We start from the raw sequence: 12,392 nt of genomic DNA, 5'->3' as shown, positions 1-12,392 counted from the left end.
CCCAGCCGGGAATCGAACCCGGGACCCTCTGAACCGAAGGCCAGTACTCTGACCGTTCAGCCAACGAGTCGGACTCCTCAGAGATGATTTTGTATAACTCTGACTGACATTGTTTCACAATTGGATTGCTACCTGCATTGTAACCACTGAGGAAAAGTAAGGCCTTTTTCTAGAACGTTTATGGCTCCGTTTTGGCTTCTACCGGGCGAGTTGGCCGTGCGGTTAAGGGTCGCGCAGCTGTGAGCTTGTATCCTGGAGGTAGTGGGTTCGATCCCCATTGTCGGCAGCCCTGAAGATGGTTTTCGGTGGTTTCCCATTTTCACACCAGGCAAATGCTGGGGCTGTAACTTAATTAAGGCCACGGCCGCTTCCTTCCCTGTCCCATCGGCGCCATAAGACCTATCTGTGTCGGTGCGACGTAAAGCAAAATAGCAAAAAAAAAAAAAAAAAAAAAAAAAAAAAAAAAAAAAAAAAGTATTGGCTCCACATGATATAATATATTTATTCTTTATTTTTATTTTTTTGGAAATTCTGGGTATCATACATTATACTTAACGTCAAAGTACATCGATGAAAATGATGACCAAGTAGTGATAGTGGTGCTACTGCTGCTGGTGGTGGTGGTGGTTATTATTTTAAGGGGAAGTACAAATGGGCAATCATTCTCTATTAACACTAATCGGAGGGAAAAATGGAAGGGGTCCAACACTTCGAAAAATGAAGGTATCGGCCCAAGGAAGACAAGAGCAATGATGGGCATGAAAATGAAAGAATCCCTAAGCCTCTGAAACCTAATACCGTGAGGTACGGAAAAGAACAAGACTTGGCAAAGGTAGGTCGGATAGAATGAAAGACGAATAGAAGCTATTGAAATGTGGATTTAGAGGAAGATGCAGGGTGTGAATTGGAACGATAGAGTGAAAAATGAAGAGGTAGTAAATATAGTGGGAGAAGAAAGAAAGACGCTACGAAAGATCCGATGTCGAAAGATGAACAGGCTTGGTCACTGTACGAGAAGAGACTGGCTTATGTTATGACTAGGGCCCGGATTTTTAGGTTCTTAAAAACCACGTTTTAGTTTTTTAATAGCTCAAAATAGTTTTTTTAGTTTTTTATCCTCCTGAAATAGTTTTAATGATCATTTCAATCATTACTAAAGTTATACTATTCATTCAAACTTTTTTCTTTTGCAGTCGCTTAAGTGCGGCCAGTATCCAGTAATCGGGAGATAGTGGGTTCGAACCCCACTGTCGGCACCCCTGAAGATAGTTTTCCGTGGTTTCCCATTTTCACACCAGGCCAATGCTGGGGCTGTAGGCCTACCTTAATTAAGGCCACGGCCGCTTCCTTCCCATTCCTAGGCCTTTCCTATCCCATCGTCGCCATAAGATACATCTGCGTCGGTGCGACGTAAAGCAAATGATGACTTGCCTTTAGACATCGCTACTTCTGAGATGCCTAAGCTTCTTAAACTGCCTTCAATAATAACTTGATTTATAGGGAAAATTAATTTTAGTCTGTCGCATAATAGTGTGTATAGAGCTAAACAGTCGTAGCTGGCGGTAGTCGACCGTACACAATGAGAGATGCACTGAAGCTGGCAAGTTAGGCGGGCTTGTACCTGCTAGATACAGGTCAGTGGTTTGTGCTCTACCCTAGTGGAATAGTATCGTATCACGTTGTTTCGCTCTCACTAGTTATACTTACAAACCACTTCCAGTTCCAAACCATGAAGCCATTTCAAAAAGCCGTGCATAATGTTTATTTTTAAAAAATCATTCAATTTCATTAATATTTGGTACATTTCAAAATAACGTAATACTGTCTTGAATAGCCCATTTAGTTTTTTTAAGGTTTTAACGTCTTATTTAGTTATTTTTAGGTTTTATAAGATTCGAGTAATTTACTCCAATAGTAATGAAATGGATAAGTAAGTTAAAATACTGCAGTTAGCCAGCAAGGAATCAAATAGTTTAAAACCTAAAAATCCGGGCCCTAGTTATGACATGTGCAATGGAAGGGACGGTACATATGTAGAAGAAAAAGGTTCTAGCCCAGGGCCTCTCAAACGCCTAAAATCTCACGCGTGCAAATTGAGGCGCAGAGTTCCTGTGCACAGTGCATCGGTCCCATTCGGCTCAGCTCGGATCAACGCTTCGTCTATGGACTACTCGGCTAAGCTCGGCTCAACTCGGCTCGGATTTGGAGCGCTACGGAGCAAGTGAGGAAGAGGGAGACAGGGGGAGCGAGCGAGACAGGCGTGGGGAAAGAGAGAGACAGCGGTATTGCTCCAAATCGAGGAGTGGGGTTCTGCACTCTGGTCAACCAAGCGCAGTCGTCTTTTGCACCGTGCACAGTAAGAGGCCCTGTATCTAGTTGGTAGACAACATAAAAGCGGGAAGAAGATACGATCTCACGAAAAGATCTGGTGATCTGATAAGAGAAAGAAAGGAAGGGCAAGAAAAAAGTTGCTAGAATATGTGCAACCTTAAAAAGATGCAAGGTCAAATACGGTAGGAGAGTAAGGAAGAATTCAAATGGGCTTTGCGACGCGACGTTGCTAAATATGTACGTGACTTATGACCTGCTTGAGGACCATGCCGAGAAATCAGCATCAAACACAAACACACCGGTGTCACTGTGGCGCAATCCTGTCAGCTCGGATGTCCATGTTTCAATCTTTTCGCAAGCAAAGTTCCTTTTCTTCGATTGGTGCTCTTAAGTCGCGTGCAGATTTAGCAACACCGTCTCACAAAGCCATTTGAATTCGCCCGCGGAGCGACCTGATTGGCTAAGTTCAGCAGCGGATAAAATGACAATGCCGTGAGATATCGATTTTTTCTTTCCAAATTACTTATCAGTACGACCACCCCTCTAACGCTCATATACCGGATTCACGCTGTTTCCGACCACCCTGCATAGATTTGACACCTTAACGATCACAAAATTTTGGCGGTAGGCTGTCATTATTGTAACGGCCGCAGAGTTATGAGAGTTTCGTAGATTTATTCGTTAGAAATAAAACACAAATATTATGTGCATAATATTTTATTCAATATAACATGGTACATTTGGGGTCCGAATGGTCAGCGTTGAGGCCTTTAGTTCAGAGGGTCCCGGGTTCGATTCCCGGCCAGGTCTGGGATTTTAATCGTGTTTGATTAATCCTTCTGGCTCGGAGACTGTGTGTTTGCGTTTGTTTCAACACTTTCCTCTTCATATTCAGACAACACACTACACTACCAACGACCACAGATAAACGCAATAGTGATTACATACTTTCCTCTTCATATTCAGACAACACTACACTACCAACGACCACAGAAAAACGCAATAGTGATTACATACTTTCCTCTTCATATTCAGACAACACACTACACTACCAAAGACCACAGAAACACGCAATAGTGATTACATACTTCCATATAAGGTTGGCATCAGGAAGGGCATCCGGTCGTAAAACAGGGCCAAATCCACCTGTGAGACACAGTTCGCACTCGCGACCCCACAGGTGTGGGAAAAGCGGTAGTAGAAGAAGAAGAAGAACGTGGTACACTTGGTCCGTGGGTAATAACTCGGTGTAGTATGAGTCTGTGGTGTGAGAAATGAGCGCGAGTCATCACAGTGCCATCTTATAACAGAGTATGCGTGTGGCGTCAATCTTTCTTTTCCATTTTTCTATTTGTTATTCTTTCTTTCTGTCTTTCTTAATCTGTTTACCCTCCAGGGTTGGTTTTTCCTTCGGACTCAGCGAGGGATCCCACTTCTACCGCCTCAAGAGCAGTGTCCTGGAGCGTGAGACATTGGGTCGGGGAATACAACTGGGGAGGATGACCAGTACCTCGCCCAGGAGGCCTCACCTACTATGCTGAACAGGGGCCTTGGTGATGGAAGGGAAGATTGGAAGGGATAGACAAGGGAGAGAGAAGGAAGCGGCTGTGGCCTTAAGTTAGGTTCCATCCTGGCATTTGCCTGGAGGAGAAGTGGGAAACCACGGAAAACCACTTCCAGGATGGCTGGGAATCGAACCCACCTCTACTCAGTTGACCTCCCGAGGGGTGGCAGTTAATCCCACTAACCACTACACCACAGAGGCGGACGATTTGTTATTCTATAAATATTAAATGGCATATGGCTTTTTGTGCCGGGAGTGTCCGAGGACAAGTTCGGCTCGCCAGATGCAGGTCTTTTGATTTGACGTCCGTAGGCGACCTGCGTGTCGTGTTGAGGATGAAAGGATGATGAAGACGACACATACACTCAGTCCCCGTGCGAGAAACATTAACTAATTATGCTATATTCATTGACTTCAGCAAGGCTTTCGACATGCTCAACAGATCAAAATTAATGGAAAAATTAGACGGCATGATTGGAGCAGACAACGAACTTAAGATTGTAATAAATAACCTTCTAGCCTATAATAGCGTGAGAATAGATGATGGGGTATCACTTTCTTCCCCCATCACTCAAACAAACGGTGTGTTACAAGGAGACCCCATTAGTCCTACGCTTTTTAACGTAGCTACAACAGACATCACAAGAATAACAGATAATTTGCCAACAATGCTGTATGCCTACGCAGATGATATGATAATAGGTTCGAGAAACAGAGAAGACCTTCAGATCGCAGTAGATAGACTACAGGAATGGGCCGAAACAAACGACTTCCAGGTTAACAAGAACAAGACAGTCTGTATGGTCTTCAGAAAAGGAGGAAGAATAGCAGCGACAGATAGAATTTCATATGCAGGGGTAGATTTAAATACAGTAAATAATTTTCGCTACCTTGGCATCACTCTACAAACGTCAGGATCCTCATTCAAAATTCATGTGAGGGAAAGAGCAGCAGCAGCAATAAGAGGAATTTACGATATACAAGACCCAACCAAAATATCAATAGGCTCAGCAATGAAACTTTTTCATGCAAAGATACTACCCATTCTGACATATGGCTTAGATTTAATCTGGGACAAATTATCAACATCTGACATAACTACCCTTGAAAAAGTGAAAGCTACCTTTCTGAAAAGAATATTAGGTATTTCTAAGACATCTCCATCTAGACTAGCTTATGAACTAGCTCAGGAGCCTTTCCTTATCGAGGACCTTAGATATCTTTCTGTGCCATCGACATCCCAAGCCACTGCTCACCTAAATCTGAGGTTAAGCAAAAGAGAAGAAATCTGGCCGGAGTTCTACGTGACGGATGCTATGACAAACAGAGACTGGATGGGCCCAAATAAGATCATGCGCAGTGCTATCAACAGGCTGGCAGTACATGGTTTCCATCATAAGCTATGCGTAAAAGAGATATATCACGATCCAAGCGACGAATGCGTGTGCAAACTGTGTGAGAAAATATGTGAACGATACCACTTCAATAAGTGTAGCAAAAGAGAAAAGTCCTTACATGAATATAGTAAAGAGTAGAAAATTTACATATGGCCATTGGCTGCAATAAAACTTTATTTATTAAAATTTCCGACACTGCCGGGAATCGAACCCGGAACCCCTGTGACCAAAAGCCAGTCCGCTAACCATTTAGCCATGGAGCCGGACATTCTATACAACTGAACACGATGTATTCACAACGACAGCTAACCTCCAACTGAGCGCGCGAGTCAACACAGCGCCATCTTATAACAGAGTATGCGTTTGACGTCACTTATTCAGCAAAAATGTTGCCTTATTTTGAAGCGCAATATCATGAAGATTGCGTTTCAGATATTTTTTTTTATTTTTGCAACATGTAGCCTCCTCTTTTATCTGTTAATTGAGACATTAAACATAATTGTAAGTTAAGAGCGTCGTAAAAGTTCTCTTTCCATGAACCCGTTGTCGAGAAATGTAAGTCTACGATAAAATTAAAGGTCGAAAAGTATTAATAATTCTCTCTGGAATACAAAGTAGCCATATTGCTGGACGTGTGTGGAGGTTAGAGGAGTTGTCGTTTCAATTGCAGAGGAAACATGAAGGGTTCCCTCCACAAGTATCTTTATCTGGATGATTGAAATAAACGTTTTCGGTGTCAACTACGCATTTGCCATGCATGACCTCTTGTGTACTACAACTGTATTTCCACAAACACAACCACCCAGCGCAAGGTCTACTACTACTAAACAACCACGGATAACAACAGACGATCACATAAACAAACCAAACCAAACAACTTGACCTATATCATGGCATTATGCACTGCGCTGCTCCTCCACAGCTTGTATTTTTTCGCCACGTGTGGTAAGTTGCGATAGGATCGCGGCATACTGTACCTGAAAGTTCAGTATATCGACGAAGAGACAATGACTATATCTTACATACGTATATTTCAGTTGATCTATCGAAGCCTATAAATGCCAGCCTAAACCATGACATTTTTCACAATGAAAAGAGCAAGTTTGTTCTGGCGAAAGATGCAGAGTTAGGTGAATATCCGTTTATGGTGAGTAGATAAATCATATCATTCGTAATATCAAAATATTTTACCCCTCAAAACATGCTCTTGTGAGAAAATGAAATACTGTATATTATAGATACCTTGTCTCCAGAAGTAATAAACAAATCTATAGGTGCGAGGCTTTTAGATAGGCTATTGATGTGCAAAACGGAGTTTTTCGCCCTTTATAAGTAGCAAGGTTACCCGATGCCCAAGAATATCGCTGGAATTTCATACTTATTTTTCTCTTAAATAAAAGGGTCATGACGGGTTTAGGGTAAATCAAGCGTACAATTTGGTGACGCTTAAGAAGTATTATTAATAATTCGTTGTCTGAATGATCAGCGCACTGGCCTTCGGTTCAGAGGGTCCCGGGTTCGATTCCCGGCTGGGTCTGAGATTTTAATCGCTTCTGATTAATTCTTTTGGCTCGGGGACTGGGTGTTTGTGTCCGTTCCAAAACTCTCCTCTTCACATTCACACAACACACTACACTACCAACCACAACAGAAACACGCAATAGTGAATACATCCCTCCATATATAGTTGGCGTCAGGAAGGGCACCCGGCCGTAAAACAGGGCCAAATCCACATGTACGATGCAGTTCACACCCGCGACCCCACAGGTGTGGGAAAAGCGGTAGAAAAAGAAGAAGAAGTCGGCCTATGTGGTGTAGTGGTTAGTGTGATTAGCTGCCACCGCCGGGGACCCGGGTTCGATTCCCGACTCTGCCATGAAATTTGAAAAGTAGTACTAGGGCTGGAACGGGGTCCACTCAGCCTCGGGAGGTCAACTGAGTAGATTAGGGGGCGTTTGATTCCCTCCTCAGCCATCCTCGAAGTGATTTCCCACTAACTTAAGGTTAGCTGCTCCTCCACAGCTTGTTTTTATTCGCCATGTGTGGTAAGTAGCGATAGTATTGCGGCATACTCTTGCCGCTTGCAGGAAGAGACAATGACTGTATCTTACATAAGTATATTTCACCTAACTTAAGGTGGTGGTGGTGGTGTTTTAAGAGGACGTACAACTGGGCAACCATCCTCTATATAACACTATTCAGCAAGAAAAATGGAAGGGATACGACACTTCGAAAAATGGAAGTATCGGCCAAAGGAAAACAAGGGTCGCGAAGGGCGTGAACACGAAAGACTTCCTAGACCTCGAGTGCTCTTATACCGTCGAGGTCAGAAAAGAACAAGAGTTGACCAAGGGAGATCTAATTGGATAGACGAAAGTGAGGAGCCTAGCACCAGTAAGTGGACGCAATGCCAGGACTCAGCTAAAGGCTCCATGGTCGCCAACCCGCGCTCCCAAGTTGAGAACTCCTCGGGACCCTTTCTTTCGCCTTTTACGACATGCAGGGGATATCGTGGGTGTTATTCTACTGCCCACACCCACAGGAGGCCTAACTTAAGGCCACGGCCGCTTCCTTCCCTCTTCTCTGTCCATCCCTTCCGATCTTTTCCATCCTCCACAAGGCCCCTGTTCAGCATAGCAGGTGAGGCCACTTGAGCGAAGTAATGGTCCTCCACCCCAGTTGTATCGCCCCGACCAAATATCTCACTGCCCTTGAGGCGGTATAGTTGGGATCCCTCGCTGAGTCCGAGGAAAAGGCCAACCTTGGAGTGTAAACGGATTAAGAAAGAAAAAAATACATTAATATCAAGGTAGATAGATATGATGTACACCGCACACGACTTAATTAAAGTGCGTCGCTGCGCTTTACTATGCCTTGTGTTTGTAAGATGTAGAGCGTCTTCATTGTGAAGATCTTTGCTTTAGTTTTCTTAATTCTCGAAATGACGACACGTAAAACTTAATACGACATAGCCATAATTTGATTATTAATCTTTCGGGAGATAGTGGGTTCGAACCCCACTGTCGGCAGCCCAGAAGATGGTTTTCCGTGGTTTCCCATTTTCACACCAGGCAAATGCTGGGGCTGTACCTTAACTAAGGCCACGGACGCTTCCTTCCCATTCCTAGTCCTTTCCAGTCCCATCGTCGCCATAAGACATATCTGTGTCGGTGCGACGTAAAACAAATAGCAAAAAACAAAAACAAAATATTAATCTTACTATTGTTCCAGGGCTAGCCATAATTTGTTAATTACCATTATTGTTGGTCCCGGGCTAGCCATACCGTGGTGTAGGGGTAGCGTGCCTGCCTCTTACCCGGAGGCCCCAGGTTCGATTGCCGGCCAGGTTAGGTATTTTTACCTGGATCTGAGGGCTGGTTCGAGGTCCACTCAGCCTACGTGATTAGAATTGAGGAGCTATCTGACGGTGAGATAGCGGCCCCGGTCTAGAAAGCCAAGAATAACGGCCGAGAGAATTCGTCGTGCTGACCACATGGCACCTCGTAATCCGCAGGCCTTCGGGCTGAGCAGCGGTCGCTTGGTAGGGCAAGGCCCTTCAAGGGCTGTAGTGCCATGGGGTTTGGTTTGGTTTGGTTTGGGGTAGCCATAATGTGTTAATTCCTCGTGCTATTGGTTCAGGGCTAGCCAACGGTCGGGGTTATGTAACACTAGAAGATCATAATCGTTTGAAGATCATAATCGTTTGAGGATCAAAAAAGAGTAACTGGACAGAGATATTCAGACTCCTCAGACATAGTACTCGACATTTTTGTATCAGTCCTGGACCTGAACAGGAAACAAAAGACACGTGCAAGCGCAATGCCACTGAAGAAAGTCGTGTGAGTAGGGAAACAGTCGTGCATATGTACATATATATATATTTTATGTTTTGGGGCCGATGACCTAGATGTTAGGTCCTTTAAACAACAAGCATCATCATCATCATCATCTTTTGTGTTTTAATAATAATATTTGCTAATGACCACCAAACTGCACCCTTGACACTTATTCTCCGTCCCGCGTAATAGGGAAAATAATAGTAATCCACCAGCGGTAAAAATTCATATAAGCACATTTCAGCTGAGAATTGTAGTGGAGATACAGTATATTTAGATAGTACCATATCTTGCCTGCTATATTTGTTTGCATCTTTCGTGTGAATCTATTAGAGCATAGTACTAATAATAACCTGTCTAAGGATTTAGCTTTGTTCGTAATCTTTGAATACAGTAGTTCTTGCAAATTACAAACTTGCAATTTTCATTTCTGTTTGTGCTTAGTAGTGACATACGGTGCCGGTATTGTAATTAGGATACGTCTGAACGTAGTATTGTAGTGTACTGTACAGTAGTATACGAGTAATATCTTATTAGAATTTAGCGTGCTTATTTTATTATTGTAAAATATTTGTGTAGTACCGGTATAGTAGAGGTATCTGTAGAAACCCTCTTACTAAAATTCTGTTGTTGTAATTAGGATAGGCTTAATTGCATTTTATCATCATCATCATCATCATCATCATCATGTCCGACTCGTTGGCTGAATGGCCAGCGTTCTGGCCTTCGGTTCAGAGGGTCCCGGGTTCGATTCCCGGCCGGGTCGGGGATTTTAACCTTCATTGGTTAATTCCAATGGCCCGGGGTCTGGGTGTTTGTGCTGTCCCCAACATTCCTGCAACTCACACACCACACATAACACTATCCTCCACCACAATAACACGCAGTTACCTACACATGGCAGATGCCGCCCACCCTCATCGGAGGGTCTGCCTTACAAGGGCTGCACTCGGCTACAAATAGCCACACGAAATTATTATTATCATCATCATCCTAAACCATCTCCAGTTTCCCGGGTGTGGTATATGAGCCTCCTCCATCTCATCCTGTCCTTGTACCATTCTTCCACCAACTTGTCCTAATCACGACCTTTCAGCAGTACATCGTTCTTAACTAAATCTATCCATTTCCTTCGTGGCCTTCCCACGCGTCGTCTTCCTTCTACTTCTCTGCCAAATTACTTCCTTGCAGTTCTGTTTACTGGCATCCTCTTCATGTGACCAAACCACTTCAGTCTTGATATCTGAATCTTATTGAGGAGAGAATCATCTATTCCTACTTCTCTAATTTTCTCATTCCTAACCTTGTCTTTCCTGGTTTTCTGGATCATAGTGCGTAGGAATTTCATTTCAGCTGCCTGAAGTTTGGAATTATCTCTATTGGTCAGTGTTGTGGTTTCGAGACTGTATGTAAGAATTGGTGTATAATAGGACTTGTACAATGTCATTTTTGTTCATGGGCATTTGCTCATCCCACAGCAGGTGTCTTAACCTGGTGGTAAAATTGTGTTGCCTTATTGATTCGATTGTTCACCTCATATTTTGCTAGGGTGTCATTTGATATAACGCTACCCAAGTATTTGAAAACTGGAACGCTGTCCAGTTGGGCTTCATTTAACATGACTATTGGTTCTGCTCCTTCCCTATACACTTTCATCACCACCGTTTTGGTCTTGCTAATGTTTAAACCATATTTCTTAAACTCCTCATTCCAGCTTTGCATTCTCTCTCCCAATTCCTCTTCTGAGTCACTCCAGATCGCAACGTCATCTGCAAATGTGAAGGCTTTGATATCTCCATGCTTTTCCCTTTTAATAGATTTCATTACTACATCCATTACAATAATAAATAGAAGTGGTGACAATGAGCTGCCCTGCTGCACTCCTCTCTGTGTTTCAAATCAGTGCGACAAACCACATCCTACTTGAATACAGCTTCTATTCCCACTATACAACATTTTCACTTTGTCTATGAGGCTGTCTCGCACTTGAAGTTCTTTTTAATGCATTGCCAAATTATTTCCCTTAGTACACTGTCGTATGCCCAGAAATATTAGAAATAAAGGCTTGTTCTTCTCCTAGTATTTTTCCATTAGCATCCTAATTGCAAATATAAGGTCTGTAGTTCACCTTCCTGGTCTGAAACCATACTGCTCTTCTTCCAAAATTGGTTCAACAGTATCTCTGATTCTTGTCTCTACTATTTTTTCCAATATTTTCAGGACATGAGACAGTAGTGTGATACCGCGGTAATTAGTACATTTTCGTCGGCTTCCTTTCTTGAAGAGAGGTACAATGATGGCCATCTTCTAGTCCTCAGGAATATCTTGTTGAGCAGTCTGTAGAGCCACTGGATTTCTGGAATTCCCGCTGCTTTTAGCATATCTGCACTTAGTTCATCTATGCCCACTGCCTTTCCTTTCTTCATGCTCTTGAGCGCATTTTCAACCTCAAGCCATATAATTGGTGGTTCAGTTGTGGTTCCTTGACTTGGCTCTCCTCTATCCGTTGTTATGTTTTCTGTATCTCCATTCAGCAGCTTTTCGAAATAGATCTTGAGTTCTTGTTTAATTTCTCCCTCTTCTTGTGCCAGAGTTCCATCATCACGTTCTATTGCTTTTATGGTCTCTTGACCCCTTCGCTTGTTTTTCACTACTCTGTATAGCAATTTCATATTTCCTCTACTGTCCTCTTCCAGTTTGTCTGCAAACTCATTCCATTTCTTTTCTTTTTCTTCCCTTACAATGTTCTTTACAGCAAGTTTCTTGTTCCTGTATATTCCTTGAAGTCTTTGTATTTCTTGTTCATTTCGTTCTTGTCCCTGTTTTTGTTTTTCCTTGTCCAGTGCCTTCTTTATTTGGTTTCTTTCTTTCACCGCTGTTTTCACTCTATCGTTCCACCATGGCGTTTTCTTTTTCCTTTTGATAGAACTTGTAACTCCACATACGTTTTTGGCTTCTCCCACAAAGGTGTCTTTGAAGGCCTTCCACTCTTCATTAACGCTGGTTACTTCACCCTTCGACAAACTCTGTTGAATCCTTAGTTTGTATTCTTCCTTTATTTGGACTTCTTGCAACTTCCAAGTTTTAGCCCTTGGTTTTTTCATAATAATTTTCTGCGTTTCATTAGTCTTATGTTTGAAGTCTACTACCAACAATCTGTGGTCACTGTCCATGCTTTCACTAGGGACGACCTTTACATCTGTGATGTACCTGCCACCATCTTTATTCGTGATTACGAAGTCAATCAATGTTCTATACTGGCCA

This window comes from Anabrus simplex, chromosome 8, assembly GCF_040414725.1.
Source record: "Anabrus simplex isolate iqAnaSimp1 chromosome 8, ASM4041472v1, whole genome shotgun sequence".
Lineage (NCBI taxonomy): Eukaryota > Metazoa > Arthropoda > Insecta > Orthoptera > Tettigoniidae > Anabrus > Anabrus simplex.
This window is presented reverse-complemented; position numbering follows the sequence as displayed.